Source organism: Nicotiana attenuata, unplaced genomic scaffold (assembly GCF_001879085.1).
Source record: "Nicotiana attenuata strain UT unplaced genomic scaffold, NIATTr2, whole genome shotgun sequence".
NCBI classification, from domain to species: domain Eukaryota; kingdom Viridiplantae; phylum Streptophyta; class Magnoliopsida; order Solanales; family Solanaceae; genus Nicotiana; species Nicotiana attenuata.
The window spans coordinates 16,151-28,533 of record NW_017670780.1 but is presented as its reverse complement, the minus strand read 5'-3'; the positions used below and the strand labels follow the sequence as shown (position 1 = coordinate 28,533).

General features: G+C 37.5%; 1 pseudogene; it reads right to left on the bottom strand.

Moving 5' to 3' along the window:
* Positions 1–411: 411 nt before the first annotated feature.
* Positions 412–3,896, bottom strand: LOC109243255 (annotated as a pseudogene).
* Positions 3,897–12,383: the final 8,487 nt, after the last annotated feature.

The window sequence follows — 12,383 nt, the reverse complement described above, 5'->3', positions numbered from 1 at the left end:
TTTGTAATTTGTTATCAAACTAAGTTTACATAGTGTCAAGGGGAATTTTCATTACTTATATAAACAAATTACGTTATAAAAAAAATGTAAAATATGTATACATCTATGTTATTGGATCTCCTTGGTAGTGTTAAAAAAAACGGTCAAGGAGACTCGAGACTTTGTATAATTCTTATGTTTGTATCTATTAGCACAACTTATTTTATAGTAAGCATGCTTTATTTTATATAGCATTCTCATATTTCTAGTTTGTTCTAGAAAAATGACAGACTTCAATATATGAAAACTGCTATATTTATTAACTTTAAACTTTCCTATTTATCTTTAATAACATGCTCTTAGAAGTATAAAAATGTCATGATATGTTTAAGATCATAACTTCTAATAATATTTTTGATGTGAATTTTTTTTTCTTGTCTTAATTTCATGTTCAAGCAAATATAGGAGTATATAATTGAAATGGAAGAAGTACTGGCATTTGATGCCTCGTTATTCTTCTTTTGTACTTTTTTAATTTAATAGGATATGCAAAATAGAAACTCCATATCTGGGTGTTAGTTGGCGATGTTAGTTGAGTTTCAGTCATCAACTTCCATATCTGGGTGCACCTAGAACTCAATTTCCATAGTATTTTCTTGACAAATTTTTGAAAAGTTGACCTTTATTGAGTACCTTAAATTAAAAAACATCATGGAGGTAGCTAGAATTAGACAGTTGTTGCTCCTTTGGTTTAGAATCAGATCTTCCCTTGTGGGTGGACCGTATAACCACTTTCTTGAATCCGGTCACATATACTTCCGAATAATTTACACAAGTAACAATGGACTAGGTATTTGAGCACCCTTTATTTGTTATAGTCAAACTTATGTTTAGAATACAGAAATTGTGTTTCACTAAGCAAGCGCCCATTCAACACCAAAAGTTCATTATAGTTTGCTAGCTTTTGGAACACTTCCCATAGCTTTGGCTCTCTGTCTCAGGACAAATTTTTGAGTCTTTCCTGTTGAAGTTTTTGGCAAATCCTCATTAGTACTGGCATTGCGATCCATCCTTCGGTTTAACAAATGCACAAGGTGTCGATCATCTGGTCTTCCCACTAGCAGCTTCAAGAACATCTATATGGCTAAAGATTACAGATTCCACTTCATTTGTACTGATGTTTTCTCCACCAGAGATAATGATGTCCCTTGAAAGATCCCTTAAATTCTATGTAACCATCAGGGTGCTTCACCACCAAGTCCCCACTCCGGAACCAGCCCCCTCTAAAAGCATCTTCTGTAGATTTGGGATCCTTTAAGTAACCATTCATTACAGTGTTTCCTCTAAGCATTACCTCACCCATTGTTTTTGCATCTGAGGGTACACTTTTCATTGATTCAGGATCCATTACTTGGCCTAAGTAAAGTTTGTTTTGATGATTGACAAAGGAACTCAAACATGAACCAAGTTCATACACAGTGTACGCAGACACGAGCAGATTCGAGCACAAGGCATGGACGTGAAGGAGATAAGCTTAAGTAGTTATATCTTATATCTCCTGAACGAAAAGGTTGCATAAGTGATAAGAAGAAGGACTCCTTACTCGAAGAGAACTCTATCCTAGATAAGGGAGGAGTTAAAAGTTAGAAGATAAAAATTCTTCCACCAAGGAAGAGTAAAGCATTAGACTTCTAGTAATTTCCTATTCTACTAACTATATGTATTTCAGGATGTTCTCATTTTACAGGTACGCACAAACGCTGAAGTTAAACATGAGTTGAGAGCAAAATAGCAAGCATTTTGCAAGCAATTCCTGTGTTATTCGAGTGTGCGAACTTGAAGATAGATGAACCAGATAGAAGAACCAGATCAAGTGTCTGTCTTTTATTCTAGTTTCATTGTAGTAGGACTTTTGAGTTGTACCTTTCAGCTTTATCTAGAAGTAATTGTACTAGGTACTTTGAGTGTAGTATTCAAGTTAGAGTTAACTTGAAGTTGTCGCAACAACTAGAGACTGGTTGCCACAAAGGGTTCTAGGTAATCCTTAGGTTTTCAAAGAGTTTCGTAAATGCTATTTTTGGCTCAGTGATTTAGTGAAGTGTTGGAAAAAATCCTGCTGGGTAGTAGGTCGTGGTTCTTTCATCTTTTGAGCCAGGTGTTTTCCACGTAAAAATACTTGTGTTCTTTACTTTCTGCATTTATTATTCCGCAATAGTAGTATAAGGAACACATTGAAGAACCAGGTTCTTCTATAATTTGTGCACGCGAAAAGTGGATACCACATAGATCACCCCCTCTTGTGTGGTATTGAAGTATAAAACATCAATTACGTTTGCTTCCTCCAACCCAAGATGGTTCACTCCTTGACGAGCCTGGATCTTAGCCTGCTCATCAGGTGACAGAGAGTTCCATTCAATTTTGCAAGCGCAAACAGTTGCTGGACAATAGGTTGAAACCGAGCTCCTTCATCTTAAGTAACACTTGAGGAGGAGGTGGTGCAGCAGCTGTCAACACGTTTACTGTCCTTGGACACTTTGTGGTGCATTTATTATCATGTTCAAAACTGTAGGTGACCAGCCATGTTGCTCACTTGGTGCTGAACTATGCTGTCGAAAATCCCTTCTGCAGTAACATTTCTCAGGCAAATGTTTGTGCCACCCTGTGCTGCCAAAGCCCAAGTAAAACACCATGCATTACAATGAAACATGGGAAGAGTCCACAAATAGACAGGCATTGAAGCCACTTTAGCAAGAACTGCAGCCAGAGAATTTAGATATGCCCCTCCCTCTGTGACTATAGATGACCCCTTTTGGAGTCGATGTAGTCCCCGAGGTATAATTGAGAGCAATCGCATCCCCTTCATCATTTGGCCATACTATCTGAAAATTAGGTTCTCCAGTAGCTAAAAAGGACTCATACTCCAGATTTTTTGGAGCCAAGCTCCTATTATTCTTATAATGGATAATTGACTCACTATCAGATTTCAAGATTAGACGTGGCAACTTGGCACTTGCCTTTGACAGAATTTTTAATGCACCCTTAGCAACATCCACACTACTAGAAAACTGCCAAATTTCGTCCTTCAAAACCGACCGAAATTGGTCGAAATAAAAGAAAAAGCAACCGATTTTCGACCACTTTTAATTCGTCGGAACAATAATGGTTGCTAAGGTATTGCGACCGAAGGCGGTCGCAATTTTCTGACCGCAATCGGTCGGTTAATTCAACCGTTGGTTGACAGCTTTGACTGACAAATTTTGTTGGAAAAATAAATATACGGACCGAAGTCTGTCGATATTATTTAAATTACTTTTTATTTATTTTTCAAAATAGCGACCGACTTCGGTCGAAATTATAAATATATAATAATTTTTGTATTTCTTAGTAAATTTTAACATACCGACCGAAATCAGTTGGAATAATAACAAAAATAAATAAATAAAAAAGTTATTCCTGACCGACTTCGGTTGGAAATTTCAAATATCTATAGATTTCAAATTGAAATTACCGTCGGTCGAAAATTTTGAATTTCTGGGTTTTAATATGAGAATTCCGACCGAAATCAATCGATTTTCTGGGTAAACATTAATTTTAAGTTATAGTAGTGATGAAACTTACATATGTAGTCTCCGCCCAGTCCTCGACCCATCTAGTTGGATCTATCGATGCCTTCTTCTTCCGGATGTGAGTCTCCATGAAGAACTCATCACGAGTCATCTTCCTCCTATTTTTTTCCCTACAAATATAATAAAACATGTTAACTAATTAAAATATATAAATATAGTTTGATAAAAATAGAATTAAATATTTTAAGGAATTACCAGTAGTCTCCTCGCAGTCCCTATGCTCCTTGCACCCACACAGTGCAAGGAGCCATCCTTCTCAGATGCTCGGGCCTTCTTTCCCTGTTCACTCATCTTCTCGAACTTCTCAGTGGTCCAATGCATCAACAGATCCTCCTATATGTGTGGAGAATCCATGAAGGCTTCTTGTTCTTCTTCCGAGCAGAACAGAAGGAATCAGATAGTGTCTTACGGTATTTGAACTCAAAATTTGCAAGAATGGCACTGTTATGCCGGTCCTCCCAGGCACACTTAGTCTACAAATGAAGTGTGTAGCGTTAGATAAAAATATTGTTAATATAATGCTTTAATAGATAAGAATTGTATTAATGCCTTAAATTGGTTGAACATTGAGCTCCAGTGGAAAGTCACTCCAAGTCGCATAGGGTGCATCATACAACCAGCCAAGAGCTTCAGTAATTAGCTTTGTAGTCCGATAATTAGGTATGAACCTACAACATCGCAATCACATTAAATAAACAAGACTAGCTATTATAATTCAGCAAAACAAAGAAGTAATAAATAAATCTTACCCATTGGCCTGATGATTATCCTATGATAACAATCATACCGCATTTCCTCTGGATCATCTTCCCCCGATAAATCTGAAGCGTGCACAGAAGGGGAGGCATCTGGCTCAGCGCTACTATCCCGAAGGCAAAGTCTAGAAATGCTAGGAGGCGGACTCCATGGAGAGGGAGACGGGGTCGCTGATCTCGCCCAAATCACACCTCAAATTGGGGTTGTAAAGTAGTCAATTGCAATAATAATTATCCAACTAGGAGTCGGGATCGAATCCACATGGAGCGTAGATGAGATTAGTTGTGTATATTTGGACTAAGCGTGTAAAGTGTCTAAGTTGCACTTCCACAAACTTTGTTTTGATTCTACTTCTAAATTATGCTACGATTTGCAATTATAAAATATGAAACTAGAGAATAATATTTTTGTGGTTATTTTCCAATATGTAAAAGGTCTAGGGCTATGATTTCCACCTAGGTGTTTACCTAATGGGTTGTGGGCTTTAGAGCGAGTTTTTTGGTCGGGGTGTATTATATCAACCAACACATAATTATCCACTCAATACCTCTTGGTAAGAGAGTGGTTTTGCCCAATTTGGCTTTCTCAAGCCCAAATGGGTATTGCTCAAAACAGTTGATAAATGATCAAGTCAGGTCGTACTATCTCTAGGTTCAACCCTTTAATTAGGACTATCAATCTCTTGAGTTCATCCCAATTTCTTGTTAGCCTAGTTTTCCTAGACTAAATCTCTCTTTCTTAAGTAGAGACTAAGTCAAATAGGCTTGAATCAATGTTTGCGACCATCAATTCTACAATTATAGCAAGAATTAGGCTAAATATTACACACCCAATCATAAACAAGTCCTAAATCAAACACCCATTAGGTACCACACTAGGGTTGGATCACAACCCTAGCTAGAAATTTAGCTACTCATAGATGAAAATAAAGAAATTAAAGAAGAAATGATAATTAAACTCATATTGAAAGATTAAAAGACAAAAATCTAATGTTTAATCACTAAAGTAAGCTAAAGTTGCTAAAACCAGTAAAGAAAAACGGCTACAGATGTTTGGATATTCAAAACTTCACCTAAATTGTCAAAAAAGACTATTTATACACAACTGAAAATTTTGGGACAAAAATGCCCTTTCGGAGGTTCTGCAGCCACACAATTCCATGTGCGGTCCGCACTTCTTCTTCACTCTTGTCAGGAGCTTGGTCTGCGGCCGCATAATTCCGGATTACGGCCGCATGTTGCTTGTTCTGCGGTCTGCACAATAGTGAGTGCGATCACACAGGTCCTTTCTGTGTACCACACAAATTTGAGTGCGGCCACATGGCTGACTTCTGCGGCCGCACAATAATTGTGCGGTCCGCATATCCTTGAGGCTTGAACTGGTACTTCTCTGATATTGAACTCTAACATGGCTTCTACAGCCGCACAATAATTGTGCGGTCCACACAATTAGACCTCCGACAAGTTTCACTTCACTTTCTGCGGCCACAGAGATAATTCTGCGGTCCGCACATTGTGTCTTTTGCTTTCTTTTTGTTCTTGAGTTCACTTTACTCCTTTTTGAATTGAATTTCATCTTTGTGGCTCATTTTCCAATACTCATGCATTTAAGCACATTTCATCAGTTTTCAGGCAATTAAGCACTTTTGGACTAAATCGAAAGTAAAAAGGTGCTAATAAGTAGCCAAAATCCCCACTTATCAACTCCCCCAAACTTAAGCTTTTGCTTGTCTCAAGCAATTAAAGTAATTCCCACCTCCACAAACTAAGAGCTTTTCCAACTATGCTAAGGGGAATCTAACACACATCAATTGGGACCAACAATTACACACAACACTTATGAATTATCAACAAGGCAATGATTTGACTTTTTAAGCACAATAGTTCTAATGTGACACTAGAGCATCAAGAGTTGACTTTATTCATCAAGGAAGCTCGCTCTTTCATGTAAGTCATTCTGGAACCCCAAACTCCTCCTCATCTACTCTCCGTTAGCATATCTCGCTTAAGAATGTAGCACTCAATTCAAGGATTTGTGAAAAGTTCGCTCATCTCTCTCAAAACAATGTCACAAGTACGACTCTAAGTATCATATGCTTGCCCCTAATGTAAATCACCACTACTGCAAGTTCACTCGGCTAGAAATCATGTAGGGATTTTTCGAAATGTAATGAAGGCTTTTGGACTAAGGTAGGGAATGATGGAATAGAACATGTTTATCTTTCCTTGAGTCATTTTCTTTTTTCTTATGGGAACTAGAGAGACTTAACATCACTCTTTCTTGGTCATGATGTTCATTTTCTCCTTTTTTGTTTTCTCCATGCTTTGCATCATTACTGTCACGTCCCAACCTCGGGAGGCGCAACCGACGCTCAATCGAGTGAACCCAACTGAGCAAGCCTCCTTGACACTTTCTGCCCAACTCACCATGATTAAGGAAATCCGGCTTTCGATTATTTAGACAATAGAAAACTTAAACATTCAATGTCGTTAGTTCATTTATATAACACACATCTTACATCAAGGTTAAATTTTCAAGATTTGTACAGTCATTGCTTAGATGAACTAGAGAATAGGGTTGTATACAGTCCATTAACCCATCCAATACCCATACATAACCCACACATTGTCTACGGAGCCTCTATGGATACAAAAGATGTAATATGACAACGCCGGCAACAAGGCCCCGGCTATACCTCAAAAATAGAAGTCTACAACAAGAAATACATCATAACCCCTTGAAGGAAAAAGGGGCTCACCAAGTCTTCGGGATGAGGAAACTCCGCTACGCACGATCGGCATTGTCCGCTATAGAGCCACCTACATTCGTTTAAAAATGTAGCGCCCCCGGCAAAAGGGACGTTAGTACCATGGAATAGTACTAGTATGTATAACTTAGCACCATCTAATTAGAAAGAACTTTCATACAAGAATAAGAAATCACAAGTATGACTCAAAAGCTTTAACTATCGCAACATTATCAAATAAAGGAATCATACATCTTTCACATCATTTTTCCGTAGTTCTTAGTTTGGGCATTTCACATTATTCATCATTGTTCACAATACCACCGCTATCTTGAGCGGAGTCCGATCTTGACCCGATCGGCTAGGTTGCCTCATTTGAGGCATACGCTTCAATCACAATCTCATTTTCCCTTTTTCCGAAATTCTATTTCATCATAATACCACCATGTGTGCGGCATGGCATCCGATCACGGCCCGATCGGCTAGGCCGCCTTACCACGGCGTTATTCCTTTCTCAAATCATTTCGTTTCACATATATCATTTCATAGGCACTTGGGGCCACAACTTATCACATCATTATTGGCACTAGGCCGCGTTTTACATTATTCCCAATTTCAATATTAGCTTTGCTATTTAGGACAGTAGGTGCACACAATGGCTATTTAAATCGTATGAATAAATAAGATTTCCAGTAGATGGCACAACAACACAATTTCCATCTAAATTAAAGTCTAAGCATTTCAATACATGATTCATACCTCTTGCCCCTTTCAAGTTATCAAGATAGCACGTTGATCATGTTGAGCCACATTTTTCGCACATATAAGGTTACAACATTAACTCATGTAAAATAACAAGCAATGTTACAACATTAACTCATGTAAAATAACAAGCAATGTAACAATTCAACTTTAATCTTACCATGTTCACACAATCACCGATGAAGCTCAATTTCTAAGAGACGGGGTTTTAGCCATACATAGCTCAATAAAGCTTTCCTTAATCCTTACAAAATTTCGGAACTCTTAGCACTTCAATCTATTGTATAAGAATTACAAATTGAACCAAGAATTAGGGACAAGATTAGGATTATATCTCGTTTGAGCATATTATCAAGCACTAGGGGTGCATTGTGATCTTAGGTCCTTTTTGTGAGAGATTTCTATCATTTTATACCCTAATTTCTTTCTTTTTAGTTCACAACTTCCCAACACTCCATGATCTTGTATGCATGCAAGACATCTATTCTTATACCCATAAATTACCTCACTAATGACACCTTATGGCTATATTTAAAATTTAAGAGCTAAGGTGATGAAGTCTTACCTCTTGGGATGAAGGTTTAGGTGCCTCACTTGATTATCTTCAATGTTTAATAAGGATTTGTGGAGCAATTCTTGATGAAAAGCACTTCCCGTCTCTTGGTCTCTCTTTCTCACTCTAAAAGTACCAGGAAATAGGCTCAAAATGAGCTATTGCACAAGATATAACGACAGGGGGGTCGGGTTTTAAAAATTAGGAAATGGGAGCCCAACTCATATCTGCGATCGCATTTGCGATCGCAAAGCTGACATGCGGTCCGCAGAATGGACCGCAAAATGCTCCCCAAAACCTGAAGACACTGTTTGGGTATGTGATGGAAATGCGGTCCGCATACCCGTTCTGCGATCGCATAGTGAACCGCAGAATTGCCCCTTACAAAATCCCAATGGGATTATACGACGACTATGTGGTCCGCATATTGATTATGCGATCGCATAATTGACCGTATAGTTGACCTCAAATTTGACCATCACACTGTTTCACTCTGCGGCGACTATGCGGTCCGCATACCTGTTATGCAACCGCATTCTCGACCGCATAATCACACTTTTCTGGAAAACATTATTTTTTAACTTTTTAGTGCATAGATCAGTCCAAAGGGTCCGAGCTGCGGCGAGTTTACAAATTTCTAACACGTATTTCTAACTTGGCACTACGAGCTCTCGGGTTTTGAGTTGAAATTTTCACGGGTCCTTACAATTACCTTTCTTTGAATCCCTTCAACTCTTCACGTTATTCACTTTCCTTTTGCATTTTTCTTTTGTTCTTTTTTTTCTTTGCCTTTTCTTTTCTTCATTTCTTCTCTTTTTTGTGCCTTGATACCCCTTTTAAACTCCTCGTCTCTCCCCAAAACTTATGTTTTATCCAATTAGTGTTAAGAAAAGCTAGGGTGCCAAGAGAGGGTCACTACAAAACAGGTAAAGGCTTGTAACGTGGCTATCAAATGAAAGAGGTCTTAGGCTCAAATGGGTCGACTAGGGGTAGCAACATTGGTGGGCTATGGAAAATTTTAAATCAGGTCAAGGAGAGACTACAATCACTTCTCAACCCAAGCAAAACTTAGAATTTCGCCTAGAAACACATTCGGGGCAAGTTCTAGACCATTCACACGGGTACTTGGACTTGCAACAAAAATCTCACTTCTCATACAACTGGGTTGTTAAATAGGATAGAGTCGAGGGCCCACAACCATATTCAAGATTTAAAATCACTAATGGTTCAACTAAACCACGCGATGATTGCTCAAGTCAACACAAGAGTCAAAAGGTCACTAACTAGAGCCATTTCTTGCCAAGAACTTATTTTTAACCATAAGTCCGTAGTTAAATGTGTTGGTACCAAGTGAAGCATGCTTGACCCTTTTATTCATTACTACTATTTTTACCTAAACATTAAGAATAGACTCAATCCCTTAAGAAGGTTGTCACGCCATCCGTCGTTGGGAAGAGCCACCCGGTTCACACACAAACTACCCTTAGAAAGAACCGTAGCATTAAGAAAACCAAAGGCTTATTGATCACTTACATAAAAAGAAGCTATCAAGTCAAAAAGAAGCTAACAACGTAAATAAGAAACTATTAAGCTAAACAGTGACTACTACGAAAACAAACTAAAGAAGCTATGAAATAAGCTACTGAAAGCATAACTGAATATACAAAATAAGAAAGGGAAAGAGAATATAAACATCAATAGAGAGAAAGAAGAATATGTACATAAATAAAAAGGAAAAGAGTATGTTATCAAATTATTACAGCCAACTGTTGTTGATACCCAATTCTTCCTCATATATTTTTAATACATATACATATTTTCAAAATAGAACATATGCAGTTATAAGCATGCATAAGCATTTTTATAATTTTTCTATAATTTTAAAAGCTCCAAATCAATTTATTTCTTCTCTTTTTATTTAGAAAACATCCAATAATTATCCTTCAAATTACTTTTGTGATGATCTAGCCATCTAAATTCATTATTTATGCCAACATAGTGTTTAAATATTTTTTAGTGCATCTTTGTAATCATATTTACATTTTTCGGCTAAATTACACATCTTTGCAATAATAGCCCATACTAATGTATAATTACATTATTTATGCATAAAATGGTCTTCCATATTTTTAAAATGTTAATTGACTATTTTAAATCATTTTAGTACACAAATATATTTTTGGAATTCATTTATTATTTTTTATAAATTATTTAGTTATTAAAAATGGCTATTTAAAATCTGGCCCTATTTTATTTCAAATTTGGCCTTAATTTAACCCAATACCCATCCCAATTTCAATTTAAATTTACCCGGCCCAAACCGTAATGCCCGATCCGCCCCAAAACCCGTTCAATCTCGAACCTTGATCATAAAGATCAACGGCCACAAACAGCCCCTTCCTTTTTTTAGTCCCAAACGAACCCCCAAACCCTTTCATTTCCGATCATCCGCCGCCCTGAAATCCCTCTCTTCTCTCCAATGCTCTCAACCCTAACCCTAATCGAACCTCGCCGTCACTCATCTATGGCTATCTATGGTGGTTTCTCACCACCCCCCTAGGCCTCTAGTAGCCTCTCTCACGTTGGTATTGCCATCTCCAGGGTCCATAAGGGACTAGGGTTAATTGGCTTGCATCTATGGCCCCTTTCTCGCATGTTTCAGGCTGTTCCAGTGTGATTCCGAGTAAGATCATCCTACATCGACTATGATCTATGGGTTTCTAAGCATGTTTCTTCACCTCTGTGTTGTTCTCTTCGAAACCCTAATTTCTTTTTTCTGAACCTCTTAGATTTGTACAGATCTGAGATTATTTGGACTTATTTCATATGTGTTTTACAATAACCTTGTGATTCTTTACAAGAATCGTATGATTTTCGAGTGATTTTTCATCTTTCTCTAAACTAGGGTTTCCTGAAACTTCTTTTCCAAAACATTTGGTAATTTTTGAGTGTTTGATCTTCTGCTTCTTATGTTTTTTGACTGGTTTCGTAAGTTTGCTACAACCTTAACTTGTTTACACTAAAAACCCTAAGTTTTGACATTCTTTGTTTGGTTTCTGAGTACTGGTGTACTGACTGTGTTCTTACCTTGGTTCTTGTGATTTCTCTTTAGCCATTTGAATGTCTTGTGGCTTTCTTGTCCTAATATACCTCTAATAAGTTCTTGGTTCAACTTTTCTGCTGTTCCTCTATGTCTATGTTCATTCTGACTATTATTTCTTGCTTTATTTAAGTTGTTTGTGATACTTGCTGACTCTTTACGTGACTTTCTCTTTGATTGAACCTTTGATTATTCTGAAGTCCTTATTTCCTGGTTTGATTTGAACACTTCTCCTTAACAAAACTTTTGATTCTTACCTCTCTACTCGGTTTAATTGAACTACTTACCTTGATTAATTTTTCCTTACTTTATTTGTTATTTTGCTGATTCTTACTGATTGTTTCCTTAATTGAAACCCCTGTGCATTCGGCCCTAATTACCTACTCTGTACTCGATTTCCTTCCTTAAGTATCTGTCTTGCTTTTACCATTAATTATCCCATGATTAAAGGGAAGACTTACCGATTTTTACATGTGATTGATTCCCTGAATTTCTCTACTAGCTGCTTAATTGATCCCTTACCTTATTTTGCTAAGCTTTTGAGTACTATATAAACTCCCTCCTATTCTCACTTCAGACACGGACATTAGTTCACAAAAGCACACTTACGCTCTAAAGCTCTCTTTTCTTCTCTGCTACTTGCGATATTCACTGGTCTAGCCGGCTGAAAGCCAAGGCTAGAGATTGGAACCACATCTGCTTTATATTCTGCATTCTTTTCTTCAACTGGTATGTCTCTAGTTAAATTTTGAAATCCAAACCCTATGTGTTTCATTCCTGCACTAGTTTATCAGCTATGAATTCAACCCGTCTTCCTACTTACTTCTTTGCCAAGCATGTCTAAGCTCTGTCCTGTACAAT